This window comes from Carassius auratus, chromosome 16, assembly GCF_003368295.1.
Source record: "Carassius auratus strain Wakin chromosome 16, ASM336829v1, whole genome shotgun sequence".
Taxonomy (NCBI): domain Eukaryota; kingdom Metazoa; phylum Chordata; class Actinopteri; order Cypriniformes; family Cyprinidae; genus Carassius; species Carassius auratus.
In genome coordinates, this window is record NC_039258.1 from 8160745 (window position 1) to 8172026 (window position 11282).

The following is an 11282-nucleotide window of genomic DNA, read 5'->3' on the forward strand; positions in this document are numbered from 1 at the left end:
TGAACATATCTCCCAGCAGCAGTACTGCACTCTGCTTTTTAAGGGTGTATAGCATGTTTTTATTGTTTTTACCTTATTTAATCTCTCCAGTAGAAAACACTGCCTGAAACACTTTGTTTGAAATTCCATTCCCAACCAGACCAATTATTTGGAAATTAGTAAACGGCACGTTGTGCATTCATAAGAATGGGTATGCCCATAATTAAACAAATTCCACACATCTTCCACCTACGTGTGTTTGTTTAGTAAATATTTTGGCTAATACGATTATGCTTTCCGCTTCCAAATCAAAGGTAGTATTCTTTTGTAATCTTTCTGCATAATTCCATGGATTCAATGCAATTCAAAATCCACAGATTCCATTTGGGCCTTCTGATGGGTTTTAAATGCTAGTTTCATGGAAAACTTCATCATGGTGATCGAATGAGGCTGCTCTGTGTTGCATGTGAGCTGACCCATCTGCTTCATTCCACAGTGTGTAAAGAGAGAAAAAGCTGCTATCTATCACGGAGCTGTGTGATCCATCTAACCTCTTAACCACAGCGGTGTGACTAGAAAGAGCTGTGAATGAAGACCTGTCTGTCAGAATTTCAGGTTTGGAAACATAGTATAGAGTTGAAATGTCTTATTCGCATCTGTAGTTCATGACCATAAAAAGCAAACACAGCATATGGTGACTGAAAAACCTAGGAGGGGCTAATGGTTGATAAATGGTATGTTGAAGGTTTTTTTTTTTCCTCTGGAAGATATTAATGTAAACAGACTGACACAGTAAACGCAGATTACAAGCCAAGAAGATAAGTTAACGCTGCAACTGAATTCCACTGACTATATTTTTGCATTCCACTGTCACTGAGTGTTACTTTACTTAAAACATTACAGCTCCACTATAACCATCTACAACATGTCTTTTGAGCATGTTTGGATGGCTTATGTGAATTTCACTTTTGTTTTTGATGAAAGGGCCCTTCAGAATCGGTACACACTCTTCAGACTTTTGGAGTCAGTAGGATTTTTTAAATATTTTTAAAAGAAGTAACAAAGCTGCATTTATTTGGACCCTCCTCCCCCAAAAAAGTATTTTATAATGAAAAAAAAAAAAAATATATATATATATATATATATATATATATATATATATATATATATATAAAACATTTTTTGGTCACTTCAGAAATCAATCTGATATGTTAAATTGTCACTCAAGAGAAATTATTTTTATCAACATTGAAAATAGATTAAAGGGGGGCGAAATGCTCGTTTTCACTCAATATCCTGTTAATCTTGAGTACCTATAGAGTAGTATTGCATCCTTCATAACTCCAAAAAGTCTTTAGTTTTATTATATTCATAAGAGAAAGATAGTCTGTACCGATTTTTCCCGGAAAAACACGACCGGATAGAGGCGTGACGTGTGGGCGGAGCTAAATAATCACTAGCGCCAGTAGGCTTTTGCGTTGAGAGCGTTTGGAAGTTGTGACTTTACCGTGAGGAAAAAAAACCATCATCCAAAACAAACCATGGCTTACAGTCAGATTCTGCCGTTTATTTATGATCCAGAATCAGATCCCGAGGCTGAAACTGAACGAGAGCAGCAGCAGCAACGATTCGCTCGAACCCTGGTCTCCGGCATGGGAGGGGACGCACTAACAAGGAGGCAGAGATATTTTAAGCAGTTTTACTCTCCGCCTGCGGTTCCAACACACGATTGTGACCCTTTTTCGTTGGGATTGCATCATCCTTAAGAAATAAACGATACGCAAATCCGTCGTCAAACTGGGCCTTGTTTGTAAAACAAGCATCTTCGAAATGCAGGGAACAAACACAAACACTTGCACAACTCCGTTGATGCTCTGTAAAAATAAACTCCATCCACTGGTCCCTTAATGCTGTTTTTTTTTGGTAATCTGTGCAGAGTTGTCTTGCCCTGGCAACCAAAAACACACTTCTTTTGTGAGTTTTCGCGATGCTCTCGCACTGATCAGTGAAATGTCTGTGCTCAGCCTCGCTATACGGGAGCGCGTGCTCTTCCGGCAGAAGTGCCCTTACGACCCATATAAGGAAATTCCGCTCCATCTAACGTCACACAGATCCATACTCGAAAAAAAACTTAAAAAAAAAAAATACTCCTTCAAACGTACAACTTAATTTTTGAAACTTTGTCCATGTTTAGCATGGGAATCCAACTCTTTAACAGTGTAAAAAACTCAGTATGCATGAAATAGCATTTCACCCCCCCTTTTTGTGGAAACCTTGATGCATTTTTTTCAGGATTCTTCGATGAATAGAAAGTGCAAAACATCAGCATTTCTTTTACATTAGTAATTTTTGTAACAAAACAAAAGTCTTTACTAAGGCTTTACTGTCTTTTGTTTAATGCATCCTTATTGAATACAATTAGTAATTTCTTTCATTAATTAATTTGACGGTATGTTGACTTTGATGAACAAAACAGTTCTTTAAAATATCTTTTGTATTCTACAAAAAAGAGGAAGTCTTACAAGTTTGGAATGATGTTAGGGTGAGTAAATAATGAAAGAACCTTAATTTTTTACTGTTCTTTAATCCCTTTAATCTCTCAGTTTTCATCGCTTGAAACAGTTCAAATTATTCAAATATGTTTTTCTAATGGAGATGTGTTTAAAACAAGCATTTCAGCTTAAAACAGAAGCTCTGGGAAAGTCAGCTGGGCATGTTGGTTCTTGCTGTGTAGCTGTTTCAGATAGAAGGGGGAATAATGATAAGTCATTTAATATTACAGTGATGTTTAAGGTGTCCTCACCTGTGAGAAAGCAATGTGAAAGGAGATACCAGGTTTGACTAATGTATACTTCATAGACAGATGTGCAGGCAAATGGCACCCTTTCAAAAGAAACACAAAACATCTAGGTGTGTTCAGATAATCACAGACTGCATATGCGTTTTAACCACCATGATTTCCATGTATCATTCAGGAACCTCACTTAAAATGATAGCAGCACAAAAAGTAATCATTGTAATCAGTCATTGCAATGAATGATTAATCAATCAAATGAATCATTGTAAAAGTAACCTGACACACTGTTCATATGTCACAATTCAGATTTTTCCAAATTCGAGTTCTCATAGTTATGAGACTACAGTAAACTACAGTGGAATATCCCATCAGTCTGTTTTGTGCCAGAGGTTGGGTTTGCTGGACCCTCGGGCAGTGCGTGCAGTGCTAACCTAAAGTTAACCTGCCGTAAAGCTGCCAGCCTGGCTCTTCTCGACTTGCCCTATGAGCACACTCCTGTAATATCCCAAAAGAACGTCATTCACACACTGGCTGCCCTCTGCCTGCCCTCGATGACCCATAAATCTGCAGCGGTGCTTGTCTTTTATAATAATGCTTGAGACTAAACATGCCACATGCACAGGATTTAGCTTAAAACACCTTCTGTTCTTTCTGTTTGAAGCTGTAATTTCCTGCGTTTGCTTATTCAAGCAATGAATCTTTGTCACTTGACACAAAATGAGTGACTTCCTGATTGCAAAGGCTGTACAGTTTATGCCTTGCTGCAAAAACTCAATGCTAATTATAACAAAAAAATATATATATTTTAATATATATATATATTTTAGGCTACAGTAAAGCACTTAAAATGTAAGTGAAAGGAAACAATTTCTTGTGGTTTTAAAAGCAGAAATGTGAAAATTTTAAATAAATTCTATTATTTTAATGTTTATGAATTGGCCCAATTCACTTTCACTGTATTTTTTTTTTTTTTTTAAAGAAGGACAATTGCAAACAATTTTTTTTTGGTAACCTTATGCGAGAATTATCATCAGTTGATGCTTTTCATGCTCCAAGAATGTGTCTTCTCACAACATAAGAAATGAGAATTAATAAAATAAAATTTTATCTGCCAGGTATATGATTACATCCTACATCTGAGATGTAGAACGCTCTTTGGGTGACAGGAGTAAGATAGTAAGTCTATCTTCTTATATATAGTGCACTATAGCACAAAGGAGAGTATTGTGTGTTTTTACAGTGAGGATGTCTGTGAGGAAAGGCATCCTTTGGGAGGACAGAGGAACCAGGAAGCAGAGAAACAGAGCAGCAGAGCGTGGAGGTTGGGGGTGATTGCTGTTGAGAATTTGACATCTGCTAGCCAGGCTATGTCCCATGAGTAAGAGTAACTGTCAAGATTTGGGGTTTTATCCCTGATAAAGATATAATTCACCCAAAAATAACAACTCTGTCATTATTTACTTAGTCTCAGGAAATGGTTTCTTTCATGTTGTTTGATAGGTTCTTCTTGCCTCTAATGCACAAAATCTTTTACATTAAACCTTCATTTAAAAAAAGAAAAAACTATATACATTTTACTTTACTATTTATTTAAAATTTACAAAATCATGACATTTTATATATTTTAAGAAAAGTGTAGAGTTTCAACACTGTTGTATTACTTTCCACCAGTTGCAAATTTAAATGTAAAAATAATGAAGCAGCATTGTCTTTTTGGTTCTGACTGTAAGCTTTTCTCTATCTTCATCAGTATTTCAGAATTTTTTTACTTATATTGGCCTTCTCAAGCTAAATATGAAAAAAAAAAAGTTTAATTTTGTATTTTTATGAAATGGTTTGATATGCAAGTGATGGCCAGTGCACTGACCTTCAACCTTCCCTTTTTTCCCCGGGAGATTTTCACCCACAGATAGCACTGTTTCCTGAGAATGTGCCTCATAATAAAAACCTATTACGCTGCTATAAAACTGTAACAATACCGCAAATTGTAATGAGTTTCTGCAGAATGGCTGCCCTGATAAAGCCAGAAGCTGATAAACAGGAACATTAGCCTAGAACTCAGTGCAGCAATTGTTCCTGTGGGGCGACTGTGTTAACAGCTGAAAATCACTTCCTTTAGGTAGCATTTGTTTTTTTTTCTGCAAGAACCAAAAATAACCAGTGATTTCAGACTTGGACTGGTTTCTTGTTGGCAGACAAACTTGTTTACTCTTTAACCAAATTACAGCCCAGAACGCCACAAGGCCACAAACGGTGTTTCCCTCTGAGCAGAGACTCAGTGACTCCCATATGTGGGCATTTTCTTGTGAAGGTTCATTTTGGGTTCTGTACCTCTCTAACAGTGCAGTATCACAGACAGGTCAACTCTCAGAGAATGAGGATCTGTCTCCGGTCCTATACTCAACAATGAAATCTGCCCCGAGGCCTGTAAGCGAGAGCTATAAAAGCATCTTGTTTGTTGTTAGTGGGGTTTCATTAATCTTGCTGCAAATATGGCCTTCTGGTGAAGCTATTTAGGCACATTATGTTCATTGGTCTTTGATTTTCTTCACGTTTAAGATTGAGGACCTTTATTAGATTTTTACCCACTTATTATATGCTGTTTGCAATTGCATGGCTGAAACCATTCATTTAGCCTTAAAGGCCTTTTAAAGCAAGGTTAGACTGGGTCACTAACGCAAAGTCTTTGAGAGATTCAAGAGCAACATATGCTTGAAAATTCCTAAAAAATAATTTATTAATGGCTGATATGCTGTTCATTTGCATGTGCTGTTTCTTCAGAACAATAATGCAAATTATGATGTGCAGAAACAAATTACACTGGTTAAATTTAAAACATTTTTAGAATGTAAAAATAATCAACCCTATAAATTCAACCCTATATTGCCTTTGTTTTTTTTATTTTTTATGCTAAATTAATAAAACAGGTTACATTTGCAACTGGCGTCCTAAAGCCAGCAGGTTTATAATATATCCTAGTATATCCTCGTATACGGTATATTTTAAACTTTCCATTTTGTACTATTTCTTTTTGTCACAATGCAAGATAAATCACACATTTTTATATTTTTAAGATGGCATCTCTTTTACCAAAGATCTTTTGAGGCATGAAGCATGGATGTGTCTAAAATATCACGAGAAGTTGTTACAGAAAGACAGCTTTGTTAGCAGTCCCTCATGTCACCGGCCTCAGGGTTCTCACAAGATCTTCAGAGAAAGTTGGTCTCGATGAGGATGGAGTCACATGGCCGGCTGCCGGAGGCTAACGCTAGTATTAGCCCTATGTCTCTTAAGACTAGAAAAGTTAATATTGTGTCAACATTTATTGCCAGCAGAAGTTACACAATACAGAAGCATAGTTAAAGTCTCCAATGTACCCTTTCACATCTCACAGAGAGAACAGAAACCATAAAGAAATCTTTTAGAAAGCCAATTCATACAAAGCAAGTATTTTTAAAGCATAGTGTGAGCCATCAGGTGTAAACCTTGAAGAATGTGAATATTAATGATTCATTTCAAAAGACTGCAGTCTGTCAGTACACCCTCAACTGCCTTTCCTTCACTGCTGGCATAATTACTGGTTTAGCCTTGTGAGTTTGTGACACCAGAGCCCCATTAAGTGTTGATAATGGCAGCCCCAGCATTCCTACAGCTAGAGCCTCAAGGCTGACTGGAGAACTGGAGAACTACACACAACCTCCCATTGCAAATACATATGTGTTTATGTGTGTTTTGTGGAAAGGAACTGTCAGGTCATGTGTTTTGCACGCTGCAAAAATGTTGCCTTATAAAAACATCTTGGGGCAGTTTAATTTGCATTTAAGCTCTCTTAAGGGAACATTTGCCTTATCTAGATTACAAATTATGTAGTTTCTGTGTATGTGGTTTGTGGTAAAGGCTCACATGAGAGTTTGTGTTACTTATTATCAGTTCTGTCTTTGGCAATCAACATTTGAAAATGTTAAACAGCTTTAAAAAACAAGTTGGTTAGGTTAATATCCCTGTTGATATTGCTCATTTGAACAAATGCTCAACTTTAACCGTTGTGCTGCGTAACATTTTTAATTTTATTTATTTATTTATTTTTGGTGGGTGGGGGATTCCTAGAAACGCAAATAGTTCAAAAGCATTTATTTGAAATGGAATTGTTTTTAATGTTATAAATGTTTTAACGTTTTATTTTTTTATTATTATTAATTTAATGCACCTTGCTAAATAAAAGCAATTCATTTACATAAAATACATTTTTAAAAGATTTATTAAATAAAAAAAGAGCATGATGATGGTGAGTTTTCCTTGGTAAAGAGCCACTCATATTTTCCTAAAACCTTTCTAATACTCATATTTCACTATTCTTGCTTTCAATTATATCAAATTCTCTAGCATCAAATGAACAATCTTTTTCTGAAGGCCTTCATACTTTCATAATATCTCCACAATCAGACGGGAAGGAAATGAAGGAGGGTTGTGAAAGTATGTGAGATCTTTCAGAAGCTGTGGGTCTTGGCCCGTGTGTTTGAATGTGGGGGACTCAATGATGCTTGGCTGCTGGGGTGTTGAACTGTTTATGTAATCCAGCCAGCCATCACCCCTCCCAGGCTTTTAGTCCTGCTTTCCCTGGTTTAAACCTTTCCTCCCCCTCCTTTAGCACAAGGAAGAACACTGAGGCCTTGTACTGGTCCAGGCTTGGGGTTCCGGGCCCGGTGCCGACCATGGAGGGACCACGTCAGTCTCCCCCGAGCCATTTCCTGCCCTAACCCTCCCATCTAATACCAAACAGACCTCATTCTGCTTGTGTTACTCGACAGGATTGAGCCAATGGGTGTGCCAGAACCCTCCATGCTCTTTGCACTTATCAAAAGCATCAGAAAACAGAGAAGGTCAGCATGGAGTGTTAAACAGTCTCCATAGTTTCAGTCACGCTGTAGCAGCATTGAATCTTTCTCCACATAGTTGTCAACGGAAATGAGTTTGTTCCATTTTGCTATAAACAACATCTGGTTATGAATGGGTGAGGCATTTTCACACGGGGACCATGGTGGGAAAAACGTATATATGTTTTTGTTTGTTTCATCGTTATATAAGAGGGTGGAGACTTTACCTGCAGGGAAATGTGATCAGTCCTTGGGAATTAATTAGGTTAATTAGTAGGTAAGAGGTTCCTGGAATTCTCCGGCACATGTGCACCAATACAGTTTTGTTTTTCCTATCACAATTCTTGTTTGTAAAGGTTTTAGTGGCAAGATGACAGTGAAATGTCAGTCAAATCAAATCAAAATATATTCATAAAAGGTTTGTTCAAGCCATTCTATGAGTCTGTAGATTTTGTCATTTTCACCAGAATTGGGCAATTTTCTATCATACACACCTGCTCCTGTTGCAGCATCTGCAATTATCTCAGTCAATTATCAGATTAGAGGTTGGCTGGAAAGCTAGTAACTTCTCTACGGGAAACTGTTCTCCATTAAAGGAATGTAAAAGGAGACTGTATATAGTGGCAGAGTTCACAATGGTGTTCTTTTATATTATTATATCCATGGACGGCCCATGGCATAGGCAACATAGTTGCCTAGGGTGCAAAATGAGTCGTGGGGCATTGCAAAAAAAGTTTTTTTTGTTTTTTTTTGGAAGTTCTTGTGACCATTGTGCAAAATAATTTCTGAAAATTAACATAGTTTAAGTACTGATCCATCATCGAACTGATTAAAATAATGTTATCATAAAATAAAACTGACATTAATGAAACACACTGACACCATGAATGTTTTTGCCTGAGTTATCTCCGTATTTAATAATAAAACAAAAATACATTTTCTTTAATAAATTTAAGATTTTGTAATGTTGTTTTAATATTAGTTACATTACTGATTGCTTTTAATTCACCAAAAAGTATCTAAATGTCTTTTGAAAAAGATCACGACTACAATCTAGCATTCATAAAATGAAATAATTAAGTTTAAGTATGTCATTTTCCAATGTATACACATAATTAAAATGAAAGGTATGGATATGCAAATTAGACTTACTAGCTAGCTAGTTGGCTAACATCTACAAATAAATTATAAAATGTCACCTTTATTTTGTTGCCTTTCCTGTCTGTTAGACTATTTAAGACATTTTATATTGCTCATATTTCTCTTTGTTGTAATAAGTTATTGTCACTGTAGGCATAGTTGTGGGAGTAGCTCATGAAGTCTCTAATTTAAAAGATTCACTCATGAAATGACCGAGGTGCTTCAACATCTCCATTTATTTATCATCATAATTTATTTACTATTTATGTTAATAGTTATCAGTATTTATGTTATGTTATATTATTACCTTATATGTATAAGGCTTTGAAAAATCTGTTATTTTGTAAATAATTTTTTTCTATTGGGTGAAATTTGTTATTTCTTTTTTTTTTTTAAAGAAACTAATACTTTTAATTAATTTTAAATTGATCAAAAGTGGCAGTAAACACATTTATAATATAAAAACAATTCTGTTTTAAATAAATGCTGTTTCTAGTCATCAAAGAATCCTGAAAAATAAATGTTTTTTCCACAAAAATATTAAGCTGCAGATGTGATTTTCCAAATTGGTAATAAGAAGAGATGATTTTAAGCACAAAATTGGCATATTGGAATCATTTCTGAAGTATCATGTTACACTAAAGACTGGAGTCATGACTTCTGAGAATTTAGCTTTGCCATTATAGGAAAAAATCACACAGAAATTCTAAAATATAGAAAATATAAAACATTGTTTTGCTTTTACTGTAGTTTTGATCCAATAAATGCTGACAATTGTTGAGGGTGGTAATGTTTTTCTAAAACACAAAGTCTTACCCCAATCTTTTGAACAGTGGTGCATATGCTATTTATACATACAGATACATACAATATACAGTAGATCTGCAAAGATATAGATATACAGATAGATCAAAAATCTTATTTTGCAAACAAAATAAATCTAAAATGACAGATAAATAAAAGTTATTTTAAAGAATCTTTACCACTTGTATAGATTTCCATTCCACATCTTAAGTGGGGTTAACTGAAGTAAGACTTTCTTTTCATGCACATTCATCTGCTAACACACCTGGTGAGCTTTATCACCTCATTTCACCTCGGTTATGGTCTCAGCAGACAAGTACAATCTTGCCCGTGATATCCTCCTGTCTCCACCACCCATTACAGCAGATCACTCACATAAACATATTTGTGCATCCTCAGAACGAATGGTCTGCTTTTGACAAATATGCTGTTGATAAGTGCATATCGCCCCACTCCTTCGCTAAGCTTTGGATGTTCTTGTAATTCACTCCTTTGTGTAAAAAGGGAGCTCTGGGTTTATGTAGGACAGGTCCAACCTAGACAGCCTTTGCCTCCCATTGGTCTGTTTCCAGTTTTGCTCCCCCATGCTCTCTACTGGCTTTGAAGAGCCGCTGCACCGGAGTGTAAATCAGCCCATAGGACAGGTGGATATCTGCCAGCTGTGTGGAGATCCAGGCAGGATGTCATAGGGGACTGAGAGCTCTGGTAAAGACCGCTGGTTCTTCTCTAAAAGTGGGAGGAGAGGTGAAAATGATTCAACTGGACAAACATCATTTATGTTGTCTATTACATCAACAGATATGATGCATATGTGTCTGGCAGATAACAATATCATCTAGATTTATGAAGGTTTCTGAAGAAAATGGGAGTGGAGCTTATAGACAGTGTTGTAAATGAGTCTGACAAAACCGGACTCAGTCTCATGTCTGATTTCAAGACCATGTTTTCTATTACCAGGCGAGACCAGGTCTTTTGAGTCAAGGCCGTGGCCAAACACTCCTGAAAATATGATCATTGATGTTTTTGTTTTTGAAAGATGTCTCTAGTCACCGAAGCTGCATTTGAACCAAAACAGCAAAAACTGTAATAATGTGAAATATTTTATTTTTTACAAATCGTTTTTTGAAACTGTATTTTTTTTTTCAGGATTCTTTGATGAATAGAAACTATAAAACAAAAAAACAAAACAAAACAGAATTTATTTGAAATTGAAATCTTTTGTAACATGTCTCAAATGTCTTTACTGTCACTTTTGATCGTTTTAATGCTTTCTTATTGAATAAAACTAGACCAGCTAATGGCTTTTACTCATCCCAGATTGAGTGTTATGTGTACTACATAAAAACTAGCCATTTAGTAAAACAAAGTAGCACGCCAAGTTTAGATTTTGTTGTGTTATTTTGTGTTGTGTTAATTGACAGGCATAAAACCAAATAAATGTTGGAAAGTATCTTAAATAAAATAAAAACTACAAAAATAAAAGTGAGTCTGTCTATTTCAGTGTAGTTAACAACTTTTTGATAGTTGCTTGAAGTGTAGCTAACCACTCTTTTCAAACAGTAAATTCAGTGCAGTTCTGTACTGTGAACTGCTTTCAATTATGGTTAGCATGTAGCTTGGCAAGCTACAGTTTCAGAGCTGCTTCCCCAAACTGAGGCACACACTCCCTGTTCAGTCAGAGATTCTCT